This window comes from Phascolarctos cinereus, unplaced genomic scaffold, assembly GCF_003287225.1.
Source record: "Phascolarctos cinereus isolate Bilbo 61053 unplaced genomic scaffold, phaCin_HiC Scaffold_9;HRSCAF=440, whole genome shotgun sequence".
Classification (NCBI taxonomy): domain Eukaryota; kingdom Metazoa; phylum Chordata; class Mammalia; order Diprotodontia; family Phascolarctidae; genus Phascolarctos; species Phascolarctos cinereus.
The window spans coordinates 230,735,154-230,753,002 of NW_027556402.1; the positions used below are offsets into that span (position 1 = coordinate 230,735,154).

The 17,849-nt window shown below is 40.3% G+C and overlaps 1 protein-coding gene across 10 annotated transcripts in view; it reads left to right on the forward strand.

Annotated features, from left to right (window-relative positions):
• Positions 1-2,069: 2,069 nt before the first annotated feature.
• HIPK3 (homeodomain interacting protein kinase 3) overlaps positions 2,070-17,849 on the forward strand; it is a 92,809-nt gene continuing 77,029 nt past the window's right edge. For 7 of the 10 annotated variants that reach the window (XM_020963869.2, XM_020963875.2, XM_020963873.2 and 4 more), the window contains exon 1: positions 2,070-2,340. The gene's annotated coding sequence lies outside the window, so the exon portion shown is untranslated. Of the gene's footprint in view, positions 2,341-3,328; positions 3,410-5,850; positions 5,901-5,973; positions 6,065-17,849 lie in introns of those variants that run through there. The other 3 variants (XM_020963872.2, XM_020963871.2, XM_020963870.2) reach the window with 3 other exon arrangements.

Here is a 17,849-nt window from a genome sequence, read left to right on the forward strand (position 1 = left end):
GGAGAAAGGGAAGGTTAGCTAGGGGGTAAATGTGGTGGTTGGTGGCCTCTGAGCTGAACTCTGAAAGATCAGAATTCAGAGAGGCAGAGTTGAGGAGGGAGCGAATTCCAGGCGTGCAGATGGCTCCTACAAGGCTGTAGGAAATGGAATGAAGAGTGCTGGGACTTCTAAGAAAGGTCTTTGATACCGTAGTTTAAATCTAAAAGTTAAATGTTCTCCGAATCACCGAATCTCAGAGTTGGGAAGAACTCTCGCAGTCAGCTAGTCCAATCAATAATATCTTCCCAACCCCAACTCTGTAAGCCATCAGAGAACTTTGCTCGTAAATTTCCAATGAAGGAGATTCTCATCTAAAGATAAAAAGTTGGAGGTGTTATTTTACTAATCCCATTAATTTCACCTGAGTACCTGAATTAGAAGGGTTACTAAATGTAATACAAGCCTGGCCAGTGGAAAGAGCATGGTAGACCTAATTTCTAGCCTTGGATCCCGCCACTAGCTGGCTGGGATGACCTTGAGTAAAGCTGGTTCCATCTCTAAAAGAAAGAGTAGAATTGAATGATCTTAAATGTCTTTCAACCCTAGAATTTTATGATTCTTAAAAAAGAGAGGTAGATGGCCGTCGTTGAAGAGCACCATGCGTTAAGACAATCGACCTGGAGGCGAAATCACCCCGCTCAATTCTGGCCCGGAGGCTTGAGGTCTCTTCAGCCTTTGAAGTCCCTTCACCTCTCTGGGTCTCAGTTTACTCATTTGTGCTTTGCCTAGCTGATCTAAAGTCCCTTCTAGCTCGGACCTGTGAATTTGTGGTTTGAGATGAGTCATTCCATTGGTTTCCAGAGGAAAGAGTGGAGGAGGTTCACGGGGCGGAGGGGGGTGGTGATGGAAGTGTCCAACTTCGTTGTAAGCTCTCGTTAATTCCTCGGTTTCGGGGAGGGGGGTCTCGTGAACCCCAGGTCTTTTCCGAGTATGTTTACACTGGGGTCATTTCGTCTTCTCCCTCCCTGGCGCCGGATTTTCGGATGCACTTGACCGTGGACGGGAGGGAAGGAGGGAAGGAGGGAAGGAAGGAAGAAAGGAAGGGTGCCGCTCTGGATGGAGGCTCTCAGGGTAAAGAAGGATCGCATCTCTCGCCCGTTTCTTGGGGGTGTTCCATCGTACTCTTCGCCGTTGGAAGGGAGAGCATGCGTGCACACAGGGAGCCCCCCCAAGACCCAGACCCCCGCCCCAGACGGGGCTGGTGCGTGGCGCAGCTCCGGGAGCCTGCAAACGCCCACTTTTTGGGACTCGGAGGAGGTTTTCAGTAGAGCTCTCGAGGAGGCGGGGAGTGGGCCAGACAGGGTTCAAGGGCATCGGTGGCGAGGGGGAGGCCGGCCCGCCGAGGAGTCGCGCCTGGGACAAGGGTGCGGCTCGGGCTCGCGCCCGTGCTGGGGAGCAGGGAGTCCGAGGGGCCAGCTCGCGCCCGGGTTTGCGCGGGGGGGAGGGTGGGGGAGGAGGAGAGAGCAGGGACAGGGGTGGAGGAAGGACGTTCCCGCTCCTGTTCGCGCTCGGGCCGAGGCGGGGGTACCGGGTGGGGTGGGGTGGGGCGGGGCCGGGTGGGGGGGGGAGGCTGGGAGCGGGGCGGAGGAGAGGGGGCGGGGCTGGCTCGCGCTCGGGCACGCCCGCGCACGCGCGCCGAAGGGAGGCTGGCGGGCTCTGACGCGGGGCAGCCCTCGGTTCCAGCGCGCGGCGGCGCTGCTGAGGCGGCGGCGGGAGGAGGGGGCGAAGGCCGTCGGGCCGGGCCGGGCGGAAGAGGAGGCGCAGGCTGAGGGACGGGTCCCCGCGCTGCGGACGGCGGCGGCAGTTGGAAGAGCGGCGGGCTGGACGGCAGCAGCAGCCAGCTGCGCAGGGAGCCGAAGGGCCGGGCCGCGCTCGCCTCCCGCTGCAGCCGCCTCCGCCTCGTTCTCGTTCTCGCGCGCGCCCGGGCGCCGCGCATGGGCCGCAACCGCCGTGGCCGCGGGAGCCCGCGCCGCCTGTAGGCCCCGCGAGCCCGCGCCCCGCCGCGCCCCCGCGGGTAGGAAGATGAGGCGGGCGGCCACGGGGCTCCGCCACGGCAGCAGCAGCAGCAGCAGCAGCAGCAGCAGCGGGAGTGGGTGCGGGAGCGGGGCGTCGTCGTTCCGCCGTTTGGTCTCAGCTGCCGGCCCAAGATGGCAGCGGCCGCCAAGAGGGGCTGAGCCCGGTCTGGGTGGTGCCGCCTGCTGAAACGCCTGGCTCCTGGCTCCGTGGTCGGCCGCGCGACGGACATGCCCCGGGCCGCCTCTGCGGCCGTCAGCCGAGGGGAGCGCGCCGGCCTCTAGGAAGGTAAGGACCCCCCCACCCCCGTGCTCGCGCTTCCGGGCAGTGGCGGACCCCGGGGCAGGACTTGACCTTCCCCTCCCCCGCCCCCCTCGGCTCCCCGACCCTCCCAGAGCGTCCCCTCCGGCGGGGCCAGGCCGGGCCGGCCTCATCCCAGCGCGCCCAGGTCCGGAGCTGCCGGAGGGGACTTCCACGGGCCCCCGTCCGGCGGCGGGGTGCTGCTCCCGGGGACATCTGAGCTCGGACGGGGCGGGCTACCCCGCGGACCTTTCCGTCCCGTCCTTAGCGGTCGCGGAAAGTTTTGTTTAGTCCCCGACAACTCGATCCCCCTTGTCATCCATTACCCCAGACCCCCTTCCCCTGAAAACCCTCTTCGTGCATCTTTCCCCCCTTGTCGGTATAGAGCTCCCAGTAAAACCCCCGCTTCCTTCCCCTTGTCATTGCACTAGGTAAAAGCGCTCCCTCGTACTTCCTACTCTTGTCATTTCTCTTAGAACCCCCGTAACCCCCTTGCCATTGCCCTAGACCCCCTCATATAGTGATGCTCCCCTGCACCTTCCCTTTGCCGTTTCCCTTGACCCTCCCCCATAAAAGCTCTTCCCCCCCTTGTCGTTACCCTAGACCCCCACGCACCCGGCTTTCCCCGAGGCCCCCCTCCCCATAGCGTCAGGGGCTGGAGCCCCCCGACTGCCCCTGCCGGCGGCGGCGCGGAGGAGCCGCTGGGAATGGAGTGTGTCAAACTCCCGGGGAGATGCGTGCGTGCGCGCGCGTGTATGTGTGTGTGTGTGTGTGTGTGTGTGTGTGTGTGTGTGTGTGTGTGTGTGTGTGTGTGTGTGTGTGTGTGTGTGTGTGTGATTGTTGTTGAAAGAGAAATGTGATCCTGCGGCTCGGCTTCCAATTGCCGGAGCCGGGGAAGGCGTGGCGGCGGCGCGGCGGCGGCTGTTGCTGCTGTCGCTGCTGTCGTCTGAACTTCTCCCCTGCCGCCGCTTCGCTGGCGGGCGGGGAGAGAAACTTGTGCGAAGGTATCAAAATATGTCTCTATTCTGGTCGCGAGGGAGACGGACGTCTTAAAATGGTACGTGGATCTCCGCGAAGAGTGGAAGGATTGGCGCTTTATAAAGGCGGGGGAGGGGAGGACTTTGGGTGTCAGCATTTAAACTCCTTTGGACCTGGGTAGTGAAGTCATAACATGCCGAGTCCTAGAACCAGGGTTTTCACGAAGTCGTGGTAGGTCTGATAGGAGTTGCATCTCTCCACCTGTCATGTTTCTGTTCACGAGCTGCTTCAGGCTTATGAAGAGACCTTGTTCTGTTCTGTTTTGTTCTGTTGGAAGCTCTGTTTTCTTGTACTTGGGGCATTTTGGGAACTGAATATTGGCTAGTCTAGGCTTTTCTATATTCAGATCGTAATTTTGAAAGAACTGCTCAAATACTTTTTTTTTTAGGTCTATTCTTTCTGATAGTATTTCCCTAAGTGGAAGTACTTAGGTGAAAACTTTTTTTTCCCCTCAGAGTCCATTTTTGAAGTTCATATTGCTTAATATTAAAGATGAGTTTTCCCAAAGAAGCAAGTTTCTTGTTTGATTAAAACTTTGAGCATGCTCCATGGTTACTTTTGTGATAATTTTTTAGAGCCTACTTTCATGCTAGTTCATGAGATTTGACTTTTAAGAATTTGGGATTCTACTATCCACCATATACTTAGTAAGACCAGATTCTGCTTATGGTTGCAACTGCAGTGCTAATTTTATACAATGAGCAATGATAAGGTCTTGATAGGTCATAATTGAGCTCAAGTATTATGCTTAGTATTTTAGGTAAACAAAATTCCATTAATTAATTATTATAATTCCACTTATACATTATTCTTTCTGAGTGCTGAAAGTAAGAAGACCAAATAAAGTTGCAAGACACCATTAAATCAACAAGTTATTTTTACATTTATGAACTGTGTGGTACATTATAGATGAAGATAAGATTCGGTAGTGCTGGTTTTTTTTTTACATCCTCCAGTTTTTACTTTAGAACTTTTTTGATTTTTGAAATTTGTTTTAATGTTGAAGAGATGAAAAGGTAAATTGGTGGTTCATTAGCATCAGGATATAAAGTGTGCCAAGCACCTAAAACTGGTCTATTTGAGACTTAATGTCTCACATATGTTGTTAACTGCAGTTTGGACAGAGGAGAACTGCATAATAATTGAATTCATTTAAATAATTTTCAACCAAATAGAATGAAAGTAAATTAGAATTGTATTAGAGTTAGATAAGGTGCATAAAAGTAAAGAACAGAGCAAAATGTAATGGATTATGATCATATTTATTTATTAAATAGTTTGAATACATACAGAAACTCAGATGATAACTAAACATATATGCCAGGCAAGCATATAGGGAATCAGGCTTATTTTATTTTCATATGAACTTTTTCACCAGTCATTGTGATTGTAAAATAAACCTTGTCATTAGCTTCTGGGACTGGAATTTTAGGTTCATATTCATGTATAATTTTGAGGTGGGAATCTTGTTAATATTCTCAGAAAGATGCTTTAACTCTTTCCAGGATGTTGCTTTTTGTGTGATTCTGTTCATGGGAAACTACAAAATCAAATAATTATAGGTTGATATAATGGTCATAGATTCTTGTTTTTAACTAGTCTTTTGTAGGAGCTTTAGGAAACAGCTTTCAAGCTAACGTTGACCAGTACACTGGTGCCCTGATTTGTTTGTTTTTGTTTTAAATATCTGAAGCATGAACACTCAGTGATAAGACAATATGGGTTTAGACAGGTGTGGGGAAGAATGCAGGAGGGAAAAAACGATCAATTTCAGAAACCTGCAACTGTTCATTAATAGTCCTTAAATTAACTAATGAATAAATCTCATACCTATAAAATATCCCACCTCCCCCAACATTTTTTCTCTTTCTATTTTTCTGTCTCTTTTAAATCAAGATGAAGTGTAGGATTTTTTTTTACACTGTACTTTTATTTTTGCTTTTTTTTTAATGACATAGGAAAAGTTAGTCTTCTGTGTCTTACTGTACACTAGCAATTTGTCAAATCTGTGTTTAGGACAGAATTTTCACTAATTTGATTCAGAGGTGTGAAGATGTAGCATTTTGAGGAGTCTTCAGATTTGGATTAGAAAATGAAAAGATGTCATCACGTAATTTATCTCAGAACCTTTAGCAGTCAAAGGAATATGTAACTTAGCATATTTAAATTTGTTACTTTTGTTTTTATCATTACATAATTATGATGCTGTTGCCAAAATAAATTAGGATGTTGTAAAATTCCAGGGTTGCAGCTCTCCTAAGTTCCTAATTTCTTGCCTTACTAAAGTTTAGAAAGCCTTTTTCTTTCACACTGATACTGTACTAAAGTACAAGCTGTTTCTCTGAAATGAACCTTGTAAATGGACCTTCTAAGCCTTTGTGACCTCCATTGTGATATGCTCTACATGGAAGCCACTCTTGAAGACAAAGTAGAACGTCAGCTTGTCCAGAATGAGGCAGCCCGTCTGTGTCTCTCTTTTTAAAGGCAGTATCCTCAAGAAGCATGATATGGTATTGCTGTTCACCTTTTAAATAATGTGAATTGCCTTAAACTGTTAAGATCTTTACCATGGTCAACCATTTGTTTATCGGAGAAATTTAGGTCAGTAGGAATCTTCTATAAAGCTCTTTATGCTTTGGGATCCAGCTGTGGAAAAAAAAAGACCACTTCTTAGGTAATACTTTAAGTAGTTAATATCAAATGAGTGATGATACAATTTTGGAGTTGAACTTTTGAGGATTGATGACATTTGTATCAGTGGAGGATATGGGGAGGAAGGGAAATACTTAGAATACATGTCATATGAGAACATAGTCCACTTATTTTGGTGGATTTAGTTTAAATTAAATGTGCTTTTGGGAAAAAAATTACTTGTTAGTGCACACCTTTTGTAGCTTTGTAATTTCGTTATTTTAAGTTTTAACTGTTTCATTTGTGTGGTGGATAAAAACTATATTGCATACGTTTTAGTTAAAATTAGATGTTGTGTTTTTAGCAGGTCAGGCTACTCTCTTCGGTTATTTAAAATTGTTTCTATGTGCCATGGAAATTGAACCATGGTAGTAGTATTGGTCATTGTACTTTGCCATGATTAAAGTACAAAACATTTCGTATTATGAAAATATTGCTTGTATGGTGTTACTAACTGGCAGAGGATTGAGCCAATTATATTTTTATGCTTTCAAGTCTGGCTTGCCATGGATATTTGTATTTGTATGATTTGAGATTGGGACATAGCTGTGTCATTTTTTTTTAAGCCTCCCTATAGGTTATTGAGAAGCTTTATTTACTTTTAAAAATTACAGTTATATTTTTCTGGTGCCAAGTCAATATTTCTGAAAGCTTTTTTTTTTTCCAGCCAAGTTAGGACCAAATTGTTAGACTATTAAATGTGCTGTTAATTGGATCCAAACCATTTATTTGGTGGCATAAAATGTGTTTTCATTTATGTGAACCAAGGGCCAAATTTTTAAAATTCTTAAACATATGGTATTTTTTTGGTTGGTTCCAAACAATTTCTGTGTGGGTGAAACATACTGTCATTTCACATATAAATACGTGAAAGATACTGAAAAGAAACCAGGGATGTTGGGTTGATTTGAGAAAAAAAATGAGAAGTATGTTTTGGCCTAAAAGCTCAAATTTCTGGAGATCAGAGTTCACTTATTTATGAAGACAAAGTCATTGAGCAATTGTGGTAGCTGGAAGGATAAGAATAGGCTAATGACACCTGTTAAATGATCAGTCTAGTTGAAATAGCATTAGCATCTCTGTCTCTGGTTTTATATTCCTTGGGTTCTACTTCCATCTTTTCTTTCTGTCTCCTGCTTCCTCCCTACTTCCATTTCTCCCCACCTCCCCTTTTTGGATTACTTCTTCAGAATGGAAAGGATTTACTTAAGGTGTGGTATCTAGAAATGATAAGACATTTTGAGTACAGTTTTTTAAAAGTTTTATGCTGTGGGTAAGGGCAGCTTAATTAAACACATGAAACAGGGAGCTTTAATTAAAACATAGGACTAGTCTACAACCTGTCATTTGACAAGTTTTGAACTTCATTACTCTGTTGTTGCTATTGTAGTCATCTTTTAATTAGGTTGTTTGGTTTAAGTTGATTTTTTTTCTTTGATTCCTATTTTTGTGTGTCGCTTGGAAAATTTTTAGTAATTTAAGTGGTTTACTAAGCCTGCCTCTTTTGTTTTGACTTGTTTTACCTTAAGGTAAAATTGCTACTAGTAAGTTTGATTTTAAGAAGTCAGGTTACTTTCCGCATAGTATTTAAAGGAAAATACTGCAGTTTACTCCACCATGCATTTTTCTCCTCTATGACATCAGTGGAATTGGTGAAAGAGTGTATCACCCTTAGAAATGTGACTACTAAGTCACTGGAGATTAAAAAAAAAAGGTTACAAGGAAGAAGAGGAATTACTTTATTTATGAATAATAAGACTGATGTTGATCTTTCTCCTCCTTTTGGTATCCTTTCTTGTAGGGAAGAGGTCATGAAGGACTTCTTAGCACAAATCCTGGTGAAACACAAAGATGCTGTGTCAATTATAAATATTTATTAAGCATCTTCTATGTGCCTGGCACTGTACTAAGCTCTGGTAATACACAGTCCCTACTCTCAAGGAGCTTACAGTTTAATGGGGGAGACAATATGCAAACGATTATCTACAAACTATATATGTATCTACTATATCTATATATCTATATATCTCTACTACATATGTGCAAACAGTTATCTACAAAACTATATTATAAATTGGATATATTGGGAATATATCCAGGATATATTGGATGAATTGGAAATAATCAACAGAAGGAAGGCACTAGAATGAAGAAAAGTTGGCAAAGGCTTTGTGTAGAATGTGGGATTTTATCTGGGACTTGAAGAAAGCAGGGGAAATCCAGAGGCAGAGATGAGATGGTAGAACATTTCAGATATGAAGGACAGCCAGTGAAAATGCTTGGAGTCTGGTGATAAAGTATCTCTTCTAGGGAACAGTTAGGAGGCCAGTGTCATTGGATCAAAGATTGGGATGGTGGGGGTGAGGTGAGGTGGAGATCAGCATAGAGAGAAGACTCAGATATAATTCCTTTGTATTTTGCATAACTTTATCACAGAATTCGGTTTGACTTTCACAACTATGGAAAAAGAGTTTTGTTTTGTTTTTTAAATAAATTTTGTGTCTGTGATTATTTCTTATAACTTATGTTTCTGTGATAAGACTATGAAATCTACTTGTAAACTAAAACATAATAGGAAAAAATCTGTTTGGATTTGTGAAATAGTTCCATTTTAGAAATTTTAAAAAATGAGTTGATTAAAACAATTACAGTAATTCCAAGTTATTTTGCTTTTTTCTCTTAAATGTTTTTCTTGGGGGCATATGAAATAAAATACAGAAAAAACTTAATTTTGTAGAATGGTGGACTCTGAAATATTTGCTGCAAGGACTTTGTAGAACTTTATAAAACAATCCTTTATTTATGTTTCTACATACTGGTTTGTCATCTGTTTAATAATACAAAAAGAATCTTACAGATTTGGAAAACTATATGACTTCAAATGTATGACATTGCCAGTTTTAAATCAATAAGTCAAGTAGAGCTTCCATGCTAAAAATGGAATTGGATGTCCTAGAGAAATTTATTCATTGTATAGTGTAATGTAAAGTTTTGTTTCTGATGACCCTAAATCTGCATCTTAACTTTTGTTGAGATGAAGTAAGGTCTTTTCTTCTAGTGATATAATTTAGTGGAAGGATTTTGGGCATTTTGCCTGTAAGATGTATAAAGCTTTGTGATAATCTTAAAATACCTGGAGGTGTTTGTTAGTTTCAGGTGCTTGTGGATAGATAGCTAGAAAACTTATGTTAAATAACAGAACCACATCTTTTTGAAAGTGAAAATTAAAAAAAATTCCTATAGTTAATAGGAATATAATAGTTAATTATAATTTGGAAGTATAATGATTATACCACAACAAAATTATTTAATTGTGTACATACAAATTTGTAAAAATTGCAGATTTAACAGTGATTACAACTGTAGCTAGAGTAATTGATTGCATCATCAAAGTTACTGTGACTTGCAGTATGTCAATGGAAAGTGTATTTAGACTTGAAAATTGATCTTGTGGCATAGATGATCTTAATTTTAAATTATTTTCACTTTAATAGCACAAAATTTTAAACAGGTTCCCCTCCCCCCTAAGTTTAGATAGACATCTTGAAGCTTTATTAGCTGTCAGGGATCAGGAATTTTTGTTAATTCTCTGTAAGACAGTACATTTTTCATTTAATACTTGAAGCCCTCTACTCCTAAACTTTTCAGCTCTCCTTCCATCCATTTCTCCCCATTTTTCACCCCTTCTAAACCTGTTCTTCATTTTACCACAACTTCCTGTCATTCCATCCTTCACTACTCAGGCCTCACTTTCTTTCCCAATCTGGACCCTATAGTTAACCAGTTTAATTTACTGTTTCTTCCAAAATCCTTGGCCTCCTTGTCCTGACCCCACTTATGCCTTGCTGTATCCCAATCCTGGGATTTTTTTCTGTATCTTTTTTTCGTACTTATAGGCTGCTGAAGAGAACTGAAGGAAGTCTCACAACCATGTTGAGTGGATACGCTGCAGATTTCTGTTATTTGATCTCAGCTTGGCCTTCACTGCTGCATTTGGCAATCCTTTTATTCTTTCCTGATTGACTTTCTGTAGTACTCCCCATAGTAACTATCTCAAACTTTCTGTAGTGCTCCCCATAGTAACTGTCTCAAACTTCCTTTCTTCTTTTTAATTCTCCTATATCACCATTCCACCCTTCAGTCTCCCCAAGGTTCAATAGAGAACCTTGCTTCCTACTTACTGAGGAAATAGGGGCTATCTGTCATACTTCCCCTTTATTTTACACTTCAGAAGTCCTCAACATCATTCCCCACTCCTTGCCAAGGGTAGCCCTTCTGTTTCTACCCTCAATCCTGCCCTCTCCCATCTCACCGCCTCAATCATTTTACTTCTTTCTCTGATCCTTATTCTCTTCCTATCTACTGGTTCCCAGCCTTCTTCCTTCAAACGTGTCTGGGTCTCTTTAGCCTAAAAAAACACTTCACTTGACCCTGCCATTCCTACAAGATATTATCCTGTATTTCCTGTCTTTCATAGCAAACCTACAAAAAGCTGTCTACACTCAATTGCCTCCATTTTCCTGTTTTCCCACTTTTTAACACTTTGCCATCTGGTTTCTGATTTCAGTTTTGTAGGTTTATCAATGAGCTTATTCTTTCCAAGGTTACCAGATCTTTCAGTTGCAAAATCTGATGGACTTTTCTTAGTTCTCAAAATCCTCTGGTTCATTGACAGTATGACTGCCCCCTCCTCTTGTGTACTCTCTCTTTACTCTCTAGTTTTTCATGCAATTGTGCACTGAGTCTTTTTTGCTGGATCATCAACCATTAACTATTGATGGACCAACAAAGCTCTGCCCTGGACCCTCTTCCTTTCTTTCTCTAATACTTTCTTGGTGATATTATCAGCTCTGCTTGGTATTTTTGTACCAGTTATCTTTGTACCAGTAAGATAATGTCCTAGACTCTTCCATGAGCTATGTAGTCTTGACTCATCCTTTTGGACATCGGCTATAAGTCCCATAGGCATCTCAAACTCGGAAATCTTCCCTAAATCCACCTCTACTCCAAACTTCCCTATTTCAGTTAAGGGCAACACTACTTGTGTTCCTCAGGTTAATGCCTTGAAGTCATCCCCACCTCTTCTCTTCCTTACCATGTCCAGTCATTTGCCAACCAGAGTCTATCTCTTCAACATCTCTCTTATCTATCTTTCTTTCTGTTGATATGGCCACCAGCTAGTTCAAACCCTCATCCCCTCTCACCTGGACTCCAATAATTTCTTCTAATTCATCTCCTGGCTTCCTTTTTCTCCCTGTTCCATATATCTTCCAAAATAGCTGCTAAAACAATCTTCCTAAAGCTTGCTATATTTATCCCCTTGCCCAAGAACCTTTAGTGGCTCCCTATTGTCTTTAGGATTAAAATACAAACTCTTCAGCTTGCCATTCAAAGTCCTTTACTATCTGTTTTTTACCTATCTTAATTGGTTCGTTACACATCCTTCCCCTTTCAGTCTAGCCAAATTGGCTTAATCAATGCTTCCTATACTTGGCAGTTCATCTTCTACCTTTACGCATTTAAATGGCTTATCTCTCCAGATTTCTTCCAGGTTTATTAATTTATGTGTTACCTTCTTTGTGAAGCCTTTCTTTATTTCTTTAGTTATTTGTGCTTTTTGCTTTCTCAAATTATTCTATATATGTCCAACTATGTGTTCATTATAATGTCTGCTCTTCTAGGGCAGGGACTGTTTTTTGTTTGGTGTTTATATTGCCAATGCTAGAACTGTGCTTTGTATACAGTAGGTGCTTAAATGAAATGGGGATCTAGTCCTTGTTAATTAGATTGGAAAGTTCAAAAGCTTTAAGATTTCTTGTTACATTTCACAGTTAAGATGTTTGGGGCTCTTTTTTCCCCTATTTTTTAACATTTTCATTTAAAATTTTGAGTTCCAAGTTCTGTCCTTCCTTCTCGCCCTCCCCTCCCTCTGTCTGAGACAGTAAGCAATCAGGTATAGGTTATACATGTGCAATTATATAAAACATTTCCATATTAGTAATTTTGTATGAGAAGACTTGAATGAAAGAAAGTGAAAAATAGCATGCTTACTGTTCACACAATATCAGTTCTTTGGGTAGTATGCTTCATCATTAGTCCTTTGGGATTGTCTTGGATCATTGAATTGCTGAGAATAGCTAAGTCACTTACAATTCTTCATCAAACAATATTGCTGTTACTATGTACAGTGTTCTCCTGGTTCTGTTCACTTCCTTATGAATCAGTTCATGTAAGTCTTTCCAGGTTTTTCTGAAATCACCCTGCTTGTCATTTCATAGAGTTTGTGGCTCTTTTTGATTTAGTCAGTTTGTGAGTGTATAAAGCCAGAGAAATAATTTAAAATCCAACAGAGTTTCCTGAAAAATTTGAAGTTTGCAACTTGACTATAAGAAAATAGTTTATTTTAAAAAAACTTTTGTATGGCACTGATCTTCTGCACATAAACCAGCCTTCGCATACTTGTCTGTTTCTTTTATTTCCTGTTCTTCAAGGTTTTTGTGTTTTTTTTTTTTAGTATAAATGAAAACTTCTTTAGCTTTAACTGTTGCATGATGCTCTCAATTTGTCAGCTATTATTGTGCACTAAATTTGGAAAAACCTGGAGAAGATTTTGGGTCACAGAAACAATTTCTGACATTGTTTACATACTTGCCACAGTATCATTGTAATGTAAGTACTTTGAAGGCAGGGGCCATTTGTGTTTCAGTGCTAAGCACATGACCTGTAGCTTATATGCTTGTTAATTGGTTCAGTGCCTTATCCACTTTTATTTTTGATTCAGTGCTTTAATAGCACTTGCTATTGAATTGTTAGTGGTTTTAAAGAATGAAAATAAAATAATTTATTAAGTACCTGCTCTGCTGAACATTGTGGTACCGGGACATATGCAAAAAATTTAATGAAGATGTGGCACATCTTTAGTTTTACAGTTTACTACAGGTATGCACAATATTAAATAAGTGTATTGGAGAGCTTCAAAACAGTGCAATGTAAGATCAAAAGGGAAAAGGGGGAGTTGTTATGGATGTGGGGGAAGGAGAATGTGGAAAGACTTCACGGAGAACTTCAGATGTGAGCTGAGCAGGATGTGAGGATGAGCAGGAGGAAAAGAGGAGTACAGACTTTCAGGCATAGGGAGGGAGCAGTGTGAGAAAAGTCATGGAGGTAAGAGGACAGAGTTGTGTGTTCAGGAGTCAGAGCTAGACAGTTTGGTTGGAGGACAAAGTGTGACACCTTGCATTTCTATTGATAGGTCCCGGTAACTGGATAAGGTAGGAGAAGGAGAGACACAGTACATTCAGGTTTCTTGGAGAGGTTTGATGTAAGATTTTAGGTCATAAATCTAGAGCAAGGAATCTTAACCTTTTTTTGTGACATGCACTCCTTTGGCAAGCCTGGTGAAACTTATGGACCATGATAAATGATTGCCTAAATTTAATGAATTTTATGAGACTTCTAATACTATACTATTTAAAATATATTAAAATCACCTAAGATTCCTTAAATGATCACTGAAATTTTTCTTGAGCTTCATTTGGCTCTCTTTGGACTTCTCATACTTGCCCCTTCTTTCAAATCTGTGGTGAGGAAGGACAAGAGAAAGGAGCACAATTTTGAAATAGTGGAAAGAGTACAAGATTTGACATCAGAGGACTTGGATTTAGATCTTGGTTCTATTATTTGCTGTCTTTACTATGTTGGGTGATTAATTCATTGAACTTATTGTCTTAGGTTTCCTCATCTATGAAATGAAGGGGTTAGACTAACTACCTCTCCTCTAACTTCCTGTAAATCTGTATTTTTAAATGCCTTTATATTCTTCTTATTTGTATTTAGCCATTGTCTCATGAAGTGATCATGTGTGGTCAATCCTTTTAGAAAGGTTATATCATGGAAGGTTTATAAAGACTTCTTGCTTTTAAAAAATAACATATAAATGGGATAGTTACCCCACATCTGGAATAAGTTGCGTAAAATGTAATTATAGAAACATAATAGTGTAGGCTACATATGAGACTCAAATATTCTCTGCAAGACATAGAATGTATTTAACCATGTTTTGAGAATTTATTTTTCCAGGCTTCAAGATCTTCCTAGGAACTGATGTTTTCTAAATATCAGGTGCCTTTTCCAAATATATGCAGTTGAAAAGATGATTATTGTAATTTTCTACCCCTTGCCCTTTAGTCTCTCTGATACTTTTTTCTAAATAAGAATTGAGATATATACAAATATACTCACTTTATAGTTCTTTAAATGCTTTTGACTGGAGGAACTTAATTTTAAAATCTGTTCTTTTTTTTAAAAAACCTTATTTATTTTAAATATTAAAAACATTTTTTGAGTTCCAAATTATCTCTGTCCATTCAGCCACTCTTTCACCCATTGAGAAGGCAATAGCAATATACATGTGAAATATCACTTTATATCATATCAGTTATACATGTGAAATCATGCAAAACATTTTCATATTAGCCATGTCACAAAAAAAGCAAGAAAAGTGAAGTGAAAAAAGTTATATAACTTCATTTTGTATTCAGAGTTCATAAATTCTCTTGTGCTAGATAGCATTTTATTCATGAGTCCTTTAGAATTATCTTGGATCATTGTATTCATCAGAGGAGCTAAGTCTTTTACCATTGATCATCATTATAATATTCTTGTTACTGTATACAATGATCTCCAGGTTCTGCTGACTTCACTTTGCATCAATTCATATAGGTCTGCCCAGGTTTTTCTGAGACCATTTCCTTTATGATTTCTTAGCCTAATAGTATTCTATCACAATTGTATAACACACCTTGTTGAGCCATTACCAAATTGGTGAGCCTTCCCACAGTTTCCAATTCTTTGCCACCACAAAAAGAGTTGCTGTAAATATTTTGTTAGGATAGGTAGATGGCCAGTGGGTGGAGTGCTGTGCCTAGAGTTAGGAAGACTCATCTTTCTGATTTCAGATCTGGCCTCAAACACTAATACGTGACCCTTGCCAAGTCACTTAACCGTTTGCTTCAGTTTCCTCATCTGTAAAATGAGTTGGAGAAGGACTTGGCAAACCATTCCAGTATCTTTGCCAAGAAAATCCCACATGGGGTCACAAAGAGTTTGACATGACTGAAAAATGACTGAATGACAATGAATATTTTGTATTTTTCTTTGATCTCTTTGGGATACAAACCTTGTAGTGGTATAGCTGGGTCAAAGGATATGCAGAGTTTTATGGCTCTTTGTCCACAGTTCCAATTATTCTCTAGAATGGTTGACCACTTCATAGTTCCACCAGCAATTCATTAATGTGCCTATTTCCCATATATCCTCCAACAATTATCATTTCTGATAGGTGTGAAGTGGTACCTCAGAGTTGTTTTAATTTACATTTCTCTAATCAGCAGTGATTTGGAGCGTTTTTTCACATGACTATAGATAGCTTTGATGTCTTCGTCCAAAAACTTCCTGTTCATTTCCTTTGATCATTTACCAATTTGGGAAGGGCTCTTATTTTATTTTATTTATTTTATTTTATTTTATTTTATTTTATTTTTTGGCTAGGCAGTGGGGTTAAATGACATGCCCAGGGTCACACAGCTAGTAAGTGTTATATATGTCTGAGGCTGGATTTGAACTCAGGTCCTCCTGAATACAGGGCTGGTGCTCTATCCACTGTGCCACCTAGTTTCCCCTGGAAGGGCTCTTATTTTTATAAATTTGATGTGTCTTTCTGTTTCAAGTAAGTGTGTTTCTTATAAATGATATATTGAATTCTAGTTTCAAATCTGTTTTGCTATCCACTTCTCTTTTATGGGTGAATTCATGCCATTTACATTTACAGTTATGATTACTGTGTATTTTCCTCTATCCTGTTTTCTTCTGTTTATCCTTTTCTCTCTCTTTATCCTGTCCCTCTTCAAAAGTCTGTTTTTCTTCTAATCACTGTCTTCCTTATCCTCCTTCTTTTTTACCACTGCTCCCCCTTTCTCTCATCTCCTTCCCCTCCTACCTCCCTATTGAGTAAGATAGATTTCTATACTCAGTTGAGTATCTTTGTGTCTTATGTATGTATGTATGTATGTGTAACACACCCATGTACATATACACATATTTTTCCCTCTTTGAACCCATTCTATTGAGAGAGAGAGTGAGGTTCAAGCATTGTTTCTCCAACCCCTGCCCATTGTCCCCTCCACTGTCAAAGCTCTTCCTTGCAGACCTCTTTTATGTGAGATAATTTCCCCTATTCTTCCTTTCCCCTTCTCACATTATATCCATCTTTCTCACATCTTCATTTTTTTTTGAGATCATCCCAACATAATTGACCTGTGCCCTCTGTGTAGATGTCTTCTAACTGCCCTAATAATGATAAAGTTCTTGGGCATTACATGTATCTTTCTCTTAAATAGGAATGTAAACAGTTAATCTTATTGAATCTCTTATGATTTCTCCTTCATATTTACCTTTCTGTGCTTCTCTTCAGTCTTGTATTCGGATGTCCGAGTTTCTGTTCAGCTGTAGTCTTTTCATTAGGAATGCTTGAAAGTCTTCTATTTCATTAAATTTCAATTTTTCTACTGAAAGATTATACTCGGTTTTGTGGGGCAGGTGATTTTTGTTTGTAATCTTTTGGAATATCTTATTCGATATCCTCCACTCCTTTTAACATGGAGTCAGCTAAATCTTGTGTGATCCTGACTGTGGTCCCATGATATTTGAATTGTTTCTTTCTGGCTACTATAGTATTTTCTCTTTGGCCTGGGAGCTCCAGAATTTGGCTATAATATTTCTGGGAGTTTTCATTTTTGGATCTTTTTTAGGAGGTGATTGGTGGACTCTTTCAATTTCTTTTATCACCCTCTGAATCTAAGATAGGGCAGTTTTCTTTGATAATTTCCTGAAATATGATGCCTAGGCTCTTTCTTTGATCATGTCTTTCAGGTAGTCCAATAATTCTTAAATTATCTCTCTTGGATCTATTTTCCAGGTCATTTGTTTTTCCATTGCGATATTTCACATTTTCTTCAATTTTTTTTCATTCTTTTGACTTTATTTTATTGTTTTTTGATGTCACATGGAGTCATTAACTTCCACTTGCCTAATTCTTAAGGAATTATTTTCTTCAGTGAGCTTTTGTACCTCTTTTACCATAGGCCAGTTTTGTTTTTTAAGATATTTAATTCAGAATTTTTTTGTGTGTGTCTCTTTTACCAAGTAGTTAATTCTCTTTTCATAATTTTCTCACATCACTCTCATTTCTTTTCCCAATTTTTCCTCTACCATTTATCTCTTTCTTTAACTCTTTCGGGAATTCTTGTTGTGCTTGTGTCCAGTTAGCAGGTTTTTTTCTTTGAGGCTTTGCTTGTAGCTATTTTCATGTCATTGTTGTCTTTTGAGTTTTGTGTTTTGGTCTTCCCTGCCACTGTAGTAGCCTTTTTATGATTAAGTTCTTTTTTGTTGTTAGCTCATTTTTCCAGCCTATTCCTTGACTTTGCACTTGGTTAAAAGTTAGGTGCTGCTCAATCAGGGGTGGGAAGGAATTACCCCAAGCTTCAGGGGTTTTTTTGCTGCTGTTTTCAGAGTTAGTTCTGGGAACCTGTAAGCTTTTGATGCTTCCAAGGTGGTGTGATCCAGAGAGAGGTGTGATCATTGCTCTCCGGGTCTGTGCTCTATAGTCTTTACCCAATAATGGCCCCTGCTCTCCTGTAGCTGCATATTCCTGTTGATCCTGGAACTGTGACCAGGTTCCCTGGTCCCTTGTGACAGATCACTAGTGCTCC